Source organism: Sturnus vulgaris, chromosome 5 (assembly GCF_052056855.1).
Source record: "Sturnus vulgaris isolate bStuVul1 chromosome 5, bStuVul1.hap1, whole genome shotgun sequence".
NCBI classification, from domain to species: domain Eukaryota; kingdom Metazoa; phylum Chordata; class Aves; order Passeriformes; family Sturnidae; genus Sturnus; species Sturnus vulgaris.
The window spans coordinates 38,240,617-38,249,812 of NC_142247.1; the positions used below are offsets into that span (position 1 = coordinate 38,240,617).

A 9,196-nucleotide genomic window follows, 5' to 3' on the forward strand; every position below is an offset into this window, starting at 1 on the left:
ACCTTACATATTCTTCAATGTACACTGACAGTTATTGTGTACTGAGAATAGTTTACAGGCATCTTCACAACATTAAAAGTAATTTAAATGCATTCAAGACTGGTAACAAATGGGTCTGAATAAATTTATGCACACAAGCATTTCATGATCTTTAGCAAAGTTCCATCCTAATATTTTTACAGTTTTAGCACCCATATATTCCACTAATTGACTTTCAATGAAGAATGATTGTTGCCACATACCACGGAGTTCTCAGCACCCTTCCTCTTAAATTCACCATACTCTATACATTATATCATTTATGCCTTATTGAATTAAATATGTTGTTCCACAAAGATGAAAACACTGACACAATTGAAAAGCACAACAGCAGATACATGTATCTCTGCAGTCTGTGCACACCTGACCGCATGAGGTTTTCATGTTTCCATTTATAGTCATGAGAATGCTGTAACTACTGTAATGAAACCACAATCCTGTTTGTGTTTTCTCACTGAGAAGTGTCTTGAATCAGAGCTATTTCAATTTCTGTGTTTCAGACTCTAAAAAATACTAACCTCTGTTTTCTAGACACTTTTCTTCCCCTCTGTCTTTAAAAGACCTCTGTCCTCCCCCATCACATCAATGAACTGATACTTTTTTTCAGTAATTAAATATCAAATTCCAATGCAACAACTAATAAGTAAGTTTCCAAAGACATACACTAGATTTAATAAGTTATAGTATTAAAAAAATAGTGGCCTCACTTAGGGGCAGCACAATCTGGTGAAAATCCTGTGCCTGCCACACGCATAAAGCCGACATGCAAACAAGCTTGGTTTTTCTTCCCACAGAAGAAAGTGAGGTGAAGAAATGTATTTTCTAATTGGGCACTGGATGAAAGTCACATTGCTCTTCTGAGAACCTGAGCCCCTATTTTCTGAGCAGCTGCCCACCTCTTGGAAGTGCTGCCTGTGCCTTTGCTGACTCCTGCCTAGCCACATGTTTTCTCTGGCCTTTCCCCCCTTCTCTTCCCAACTCTCCATTCGTTTGCATGTTGTCCCTCTCCTTTCCAAAGCCCATTGTGGCTTCCCATAACTAACCCTTAAAATTTCCTCTGCAATATTTTTACATGGCAAAACTTGTCAATTTCTGATCTAATTTCCAAGCTGTTAAACGTCAACTACAGGTTTTATTACACAGGTATTAGCCACCACTTCTTTTACTAGGTGGGTTACAATTCCAGAAGAACAATATGCCCTCTCAACATCAACAGTGAGACTTAAAAAAAGGCTAAATCAACAATGTAATTGTGACCAATTTTTATAACACTTATCACCGACAGCATGGCAAAGTTTAACTGGTGTTTACCTCTTTTCTATTTTCTCCACCATTCCTGGGCAAATTCAAAATCAACACCTAAAAGATACTTAAAGTGCAATGCTTGATATAGCTTTGCAACTCTGTGACTGCTTCTCCAAACACAAGTTTCATAGTTTTCAGATTGAGTAACACAATTAGGTCCTGTTCAAAAAGCAATGTAATATCACAGACAATCTCTGAAAGGGCAAGATCGCAAAAACTGTAGTGGCAATATCCATCAAGATTAGACTATTTTAATATAAATATATTTCCAAATGTAATTAGTCAAATTATGTCAAATACATGATTTCAGATTACATCAAATAGATAATGGATCCTGTTAGTTTAGGCTGAAATACAAAAGCTGAATAATGGAATAAATCAGCATTTGAATTTACTTAAAGACAAATTCTGACCGAAGTTACAAAATACACATCACGCTGTTAGAGAAAAAATAAATTATTCTAATACAATCATCAACTAAACATCAATCTTAAAAGATACAGGATTTTTTTTTTAACTACGTAAATACTTATTTACAAAATAATGTGTTTAGAAATCCCCAACAACTTTCTCGTTATATATAATGATATAACCTCTAGCCTCAAAACATCACTCTTCAAATGAATTTCCAGTTTTGGGCCCAACAGTAAAGAGTATCTCCCACCGGGACAAGGTTGGCACAGGTCCACTGAAATCTCAGTCATCCTCATAATGTCCTGAAACAAGACTGAGACCAGCAATTTACAGAAATACTTAATATGATGCAATTTGCAGCCATGTCTGATCCACCACAGAAGTCCAAAGGACCAGCTCACTGAGCAAAGGACTTGCAGTGTGTGTCCCTGCGGGACCCTGCAACCACCAACAGGCTGGAAACATCCTAAAACAGAGATACTCCACCACCTTCTTTCAGTACCTGCTGCCCATAGGAAGCTGAAGCTCCTTGGTAAACAAGCAAGTTCTACAGGGAAGCCAAAGCATCCCGTGAACCTCAAAGAGGGTTCTTTGTGACTCAGAGGGTTTATGATGGAGATCTGTAGTTACTCCTTTCACCCCACAATGGACATCACACAGCACTGCAAGGGGAGTGGAGGGAGCGGGCAGGGTAGAAAATCTCCCTTCTACATGTGGAACAAAGGTGCTGCCTGTCCATTAAACCTGTTTGCTGCTCCTCAGCCTAACTAATTAGAAAGTCGTCTGTTACCTACAGCAAAGCCCTCCGCCACCCAGCAGAAGAGACACTCACACTCAGGGCATGTGGAGGGCACAGCACTCCACATCCAAGGGAATCGGCTCTGTCCGCAGCAGCCAGCCTGATTAATGTGTATAGTTAAATAAGAAACAAACTGCAGCAAACCCATTTCCAGCTACAGGTGTGTAATTACTATTAGAAGGAAAAAGAAATAACTAAGTAAATCAACAAAAAGTTAAACCTACAATGATCTTTTTCCCTCCCCTCAGCAACCTCTACAACTTACTAAAAAGACTTAAGATAGTAAAGAGTTTAAAACAATATGCTTTATATTTTAACTTTATTTTTCTTAGAATAGGAACTGAAACTGTGATACTAAACATAATTCCACACAAATTCATTCCCCAGAGTTCAAATGTTACTTTCTAACATCATCCCAATCCTATCACCCCATTGGAGAAGCAATAAACATTGTAGTAACTGTTCATTAAACAGATTATTTTCAGCTACTTCAGTGATGACAGCATAAGCAAGCTATTGCTGGCACTTTGAAAACCACCTTTCTGACATAAAACATGTTAAGGGTGTTGCCCTTAAACTAAAACCTATCAGAAATGAGATTAAAAAAAACAAAAAAAAACAGAACAAAACAAAACAAAACAAAACAAAACAAAACAAAACAAAAAAAAAAAAAAAACAGAAAAACAAAACATGCAAATCTTGCAACGAAGAATAGATGCCTCTTAAAATTTGCAGCGAATATTTTGGAAGATTTTTAAATGTAGCAAGTTTGATTAAGCTACTGAAAGCCTCAGAAGGGAGAAAAAAAAAGATAAACAGTGCTTGTTTTTATGCTGGTGTAGAAGTTTTGAAATTTAAGTCTAAAGCTGCTCTTGGAAATTATTACAGCAAGTATGCTTATTCTGTAAAGGAATAAATGTGGAAGGAAGCCTTCAAACAACAAACAATGAACTATTTTATTGCAATTTTAAGATTAACTTCAAGAGGTTAGTTTATTACAGCTAAGCTTTTCTATAATTTCATCATTTATACAAGGTTTTTGGTGCTACGATTTTACACATACGATCAAGAAAGGTATCAAGTCAAAACAGGGCAGGGAACAGGAATCTAAATGACAAGTATTTCTTCTAACAAGGATTAGCTGAGAACTATGCTACAGTGGCTGTAGCAAAAAAAAAAAAAATAGACGATTTGCATTACTTTTAGATCTATTACCTGTCACAAAATTTTAAAAGAGTAATCATTTGCAATGTAGAGAAAATTATTATTTTACAAGAAAGTTGATAGCATTTTTCATTTTGATTGTGATTTGCATTTTTCTGCAGTCAAAATCATTCCATGGGTACTTTTCAGCGACCTATGTCCTAAATTATTTTCATTTCATATGAGTAAGTGACCTCTTCACAATCTTATCAACAAAGAAAAAAAGCATGACTCCCAGGAACCATTCATTATCAGCCACCATCACAATTTAATTTCTCCAAAATAAACCTGGTGAAAATAGAAATAGAACAAAAAAGTACTCCATATTCAAGAAATAATAATTAAACATTCTATTAGGAAGATAGATACCAGCCCTCACATTTCAGTGATGAAAAACAAAGAGGTTAAGTGACATTTTCAATGACACATAGCAAAACACTGCCACAACATGGATCACATCTCAGAAGTTTTCTATTGTTTTCAACCCACTAGCCCCGAATAACTCCTGTGCATGCAGTGCTGAATCAGGTATATTTCTCAGAATGCAAAAAGCTTATTCCAGCTCACATAAATTAGTCCTAAAAAAAAAAATCTTTTTCCACAGTAATTTTTTTAAAATACACTTAAGTCCAACAAGAACTTTTTCAAAAAAATAATGCAGTCTGACAGGAATGTTTCTAAGCAAATACACCTTTATTCTTAAAATTATACTCTCAACACATTATATTATGGAAAGCATTAAAAATGCATAAGCAACAGATGATTACAGAAAAAAATTTAATTAAAAAAAAAAGCCAAACACTACCAAATAAACAAGTCACTTCAAAAATATGTGAAACTATTCACCTGACTACTGCACAAACACTAGTGCAGCTTTAAAAGAGTACCATGTATTTACTGATTGAAATGTCCTGAACTTGATATATTTCTTTTACTTTTTCTCACACTCAAACCCACTCTAATTTGGTTGTTCCTCATAAATTATTTGGTCATTTTACATAAATCTTCACTAAATTGAACACTATAAAACCGTTAAGATTTTCTCTCCTCTCAGATGATATAAACACTGCACTGTAGCAAAGATCCCGTGAAACAATGTAAAAATCACCGAGGTTAAACTAAAAACAAAGAAATACACAAATATTAATTGATTCTGCTTAAGCTTCCTCCTAAGGTTACTGTTAAACCTTAAAGCCTACACCAACAAGGCCTCAGATCAAGCAGTGCATTTCAGGCGTTACATATTATCAAAATAAATTAGGATGTCCAACTATATGCACTTTGGAAACGCTGTATTTTAAATTCCCTTTCCTTTCCCTTAACCTTTTACAGATCTACTATCCTGAGTAATTAAATGAATGATTTAAATATGCAAAAACGCTACAGAACAAAACCGTTTTGTAAAAACTACATTAAAACTGCAGATTACCTCAAAACAGGGGTATTTTGAATATCTACATTTGCATGAACAAATTATTATCGTCAAGAAAAATCTTTTAAAAATACTAATTTGAACTATTAAAACCATATCTCACTTAAAAGGGTTTAGTGTGGCATTAGAGAAACCAATTTAATAATTAATCATATTTTCTTTAGAGTAATATTACTAGCAGTAATGTTTTTCCTTAATGGCTTTAAACTACTTAGCACACAGAAGAAAAATTTTAAAACTGACAAAATCTCTTAAAACTTTGACTTCTTCCCCCCACGCACACACACACGAATTAGTGGGGGGACACAGACACCATGCACAACTTCCGAGTCCCACCTTTGTAAAAAAAATTTCCAAAGGCCTGATCCAAGCCTGTGAAGTCAATGGAGCAATTCCTGCTGCTGTCAATGGAAAGATTTCCACCCTCTGGAGCTGAGTTTGGATAGGGGCTCTAACGCACAGAAAAGACCAGGGAAGATCTTCTTTGGAAGAGGAACTTCTGCGTTTCTCTCGGTACATATGTACACAAGCAAGACTTCCTAAAAGTATAAGCGATTCCCAGGTAAAGGATACTGCCCATTTCTCCATCTGTAGCTCTGCACTCTTTACTAACAGAGGACAGTACCAAAAATTCACGATGGTTACTTTTGAGATTATTTTTCCCTTGAGAATATACCAGCAGCCCACTTTGTGTCTGGACTATTCTCGCAAATTTTAGATGAGCGTTTTTCTGCCAGCCCATAGCCTAAGCCTCACCCCTCTCCAGCAGCTCCATCCCGGGACCTTACCAGCGCTCGCCAGCGTTCTCGGCCAGGGGCTGCGCTGCGACACGGGCCCGCTGCCGAACCTGACACGAGCGGAACTACAGGAAAAGAACAGAACCGCCTCACGGGCTGCCTTTACCTTGGCCGTGCAGGCTCCGCCGGGCGGCACACGGCTTTTCGGCAGGTTACGAGAGCGCTGCCGCCTGCGCACCCCGCGCTCGGCGCGGCAGAACGCGGAGCGGAGGCGCCGGCGCTCGCCCTCCGTCCCACGGCTGCCCTGGCACTCCCGATGGCACGGCACGGTCTAGCCCGCTCCGCAGCCGAGGCGGCCGTGGCCGCTCCCCTCTCTTCAAAACCTATCACGCTTCCCAAACTTTCCAAGTCCCGAAGCCCTTCTCAACTTCAAAGCCAATTTTAAGGGAAGGCCCCCACGTACCAGGCACGGAGGCCGCCTCCGGAACCCCGCAGCTCCAAAACCATTATTTATTAATTGTAGGGTTTAGGCAATTTTGTCTTGGGCGAGGGGACGACCCTGTTCCCTGCGCAGAGCAAACAGCGCCGGGGGCTCCGCTACCCCACGGGCACCTCGGCGCCCCTGCGCTTCCCCTCCCACGCCAGCGGGGGCGCCCCGGGGCAGCGCGGCGCGGGGCGCCCCGAGGGGGCGGCCGGCAGCGGCCCCTCCGCGCGGGCGGGCGGAGAGGCGGGGGCTGGGGTGCGCCTCTCCCTCCGGCGGGCAGGCAGCACACAAAGGAGAAACGTGACACGTTTCTTCACCCGGCTGTCTGCTAGGGAGGTCTCAGGGAAAAAGAAGAAGAAAGGAAAAGAAAAAAAAAGAGGGGGGGGGAAAAACCCCAAAAACAAAACAAAAACAAAAACAAACCCACCACCGCACAATCGGGGAGGCAAACGGCGGCCAACCGAGCCTCCCGCACGCGCTTCCTCGGCAGCCTGGCCCCAAGCCTTCCCTGCCTGGCACTTCTCTACCCGTGCGGGGAGGCTACAGGTTGTTTGTTTTTAATTACGCGGGGCTGGGGGTCCGCGGCGCTGTGCGGCTCTAAGCGGCGGGAGGGAGGCCCTGCCAAACCGCAGCCGCCGCGGAGTTGTTTGGGGGTAGCTTACGCCCGCTCCCGCGGCCGACCCGGCCCAGCCCGGCGGGCACGGCCCCAACTCCGGCCGGGGCACCGCCGGCTCCCGGCGCAGAGCGCGCCCCCGCCCCCCGCTGGCGGTGCGTGTTTGGGAGCGGTGCCACCGGGTGCCGGGAGACCTGACACATGTCACTGCCGCGGCCGCGCCGGCCGCGGCCAAACTTTCCCGCGGCGGCGGCAAGTCAGTGAGCGGCGGCGGAGGAGGGGGGTGGAAGCGGGTGGAAGTAGCAAGTCACACCGGGGAACGGAGGGAGGAGGGGACGGGTGTGCTGGGCGGGGTGGGGGGGTAGCACTTACCGGGAGGAGACACCGTGTAGGGCGTCCCGGCGAGCTGACACCGAGAGAGAAAGGGCGAGCGGAGCCGCGCGCACATACAGAGTCCCTGCGGGCGGAGCCGCCGCGCGGGCCGGGGGAGCGGGGGCGGGCGGGCGGCGCGGGGCCCTCCGCGGGCGCGGAGCGGCGTCGGAGCCTCGCGCCCTCCCGCCGGCTGGTGCTGCCTGGCGCTGGCGGTGCTGCTCTCCCTCCCCCGGCGTGCGGGTCCGCCCGTGTGCGGAGTGTGCTGCCTGTGTGTATGTGTTTTGTTGGGAATGCAAAAAAAAAAAAAAAAAAAAAAAAAAAAAAAAAAAAAAAGACTAGGAAAAAAAAAAAAGAAAACCCGCCGCCTCACACACCGGCTGCTTTGGAGAGAGGGGAGTGCGAAGGGAGCCCTCCCTCACATGATCGCAGAGTGGCCTGCACAGAAGTGCTAATAACGCGGGGAGGGGTGGGGGGGGAAAGCAGCGGAGGGGGAATGGCAACAAAAAAAAGTGCGGCGGGATGCGCCGGGCCGTGCCCCACTCCGTCCGCGCCTCCCCCGGCCGGTCCCCGGCGGAGCGGGCGCTGTGGGTCGCGGCGGACGGCAGCTCCACCTGCTATGTAAACAAACCGTCGGGGAAGTTGTTTGCTGGCGGCGGCTGCCCCTTCCCGCCCCCTCTCCCCTCCCGCCGCCCTGCTCCGCCGGCTCCGTTAGACACAACGAGTTTAGCAGACGGGCGGAAAACAAAGCCGTGTGTTGTGCTGGCAGTGCCGGCCGGCTGCAGCCTGCTGGCAGCCCCCGAGGTGCCGCGGCCCCGCGCGAAGGCAGCCCGAGGAACCCGAGTGGGAGGGGGACGGCGGGGCAGGCCTGGCCGCTGGCAGCAGCTATGCCGAGGAGGCACGCGTGGGCCTTGAAACTTTTCTTCTCCACGACCCCGGCACTTGGAGCAAGGTGCAGGACCCCCCAGATGGCCGCAGCAGGGACCGGCCGCTCCCCGCCTGTCTGGAACGGCCGCCCGGCCCTGGGGCTGCTGTTCCTCCCCGGGAAAAACACTTTTAAGCGATTCTTGCGTGGGATAGGGTATCGGGGCAGTGGGGAAGAAAAGTGCTGGCATCGTGTCTAGAGCTGGTCTTGTCCTCCCTTGTCCTCGCCACGGTTCCCAGTAAATCGGCGCTGGGGGTGTTGTTTGGGTGGAAGGACCTTGCGTGGGCGCGGGAGAACGGGGACGGCGATGGCCGAGCGGAACGTGGGGTTTGTTATTTCGGAGCCCACCTAATTATCGCACGGCAGCCCCAACGCTAGCAGGGCTCTCTGTACGCGCCGAGGGTCAGGATCACAAGTGACTGTCACTCAGAATTAACAGTCACCGCATTTATTAAGCACAATTAAAAATCCCACAAACTTTGCCACTCGCTGCTACAGGCAAGTGGCAGACCGCCTGCCCGCCGCGCTCCGCGCCGCTCGCTCCCGGGGCCGCCGGCCAGCCCCGGCGGGGGCACCGCCGGCCGCTCGGCACCGGCGTGGAGGGGGGGGGGCGGGGGGGAGCCGCTATCGCGGGGCGGAGCCGTCGCAACTCCGGCAACTCGGCGGGGCCCCCCGCTGCGGCCCCCAGCCCAGGCCGCCCCCCGCCCCGCCGCGCACCCTTCCGCCCGCCCGCGGCGGCGGGGCCGGGGGCCGGGGCGGCGGCGGGGCCGTGCGGGGCGCGGCGGGCCGGCCGGCAGCCAATGGGGCGCGGCCGGGTTCGCGAGGTGAAAGTTCAGCGCCGGGGCAGAGGCTCGCGGGGCCGCGGTGCTGCCGATG

At 47.3% G+C, this 9,196-nt stretch overlaps 1 protein-coding gene across 9 annotated transcripts in view; it reads right to left on the reverse strand.

Moving 5' to 3' along the window:
• Positions 1 to 7,490, reverse strand: part of FOXP2 (forkhead box P2) — a 394,712-nt gene extending 387,222 nt beyond the window's left edge. For all 9 annotated transcript variants that reach the window (XM_088165468.1, XM_088165467.1, XM_088165466.1 and 6 more), the window contains exon 1: positions 7,399 to 7,490. The gene's annotated coding sequence lies outside the window, so the exon portion shown is untranslated. The remainder of the gene's footprint in view (positions 1 to 7,398) is intronic.
• Positions 7,491 to 9,196: the final 1,706 nt, after the last annotated feature.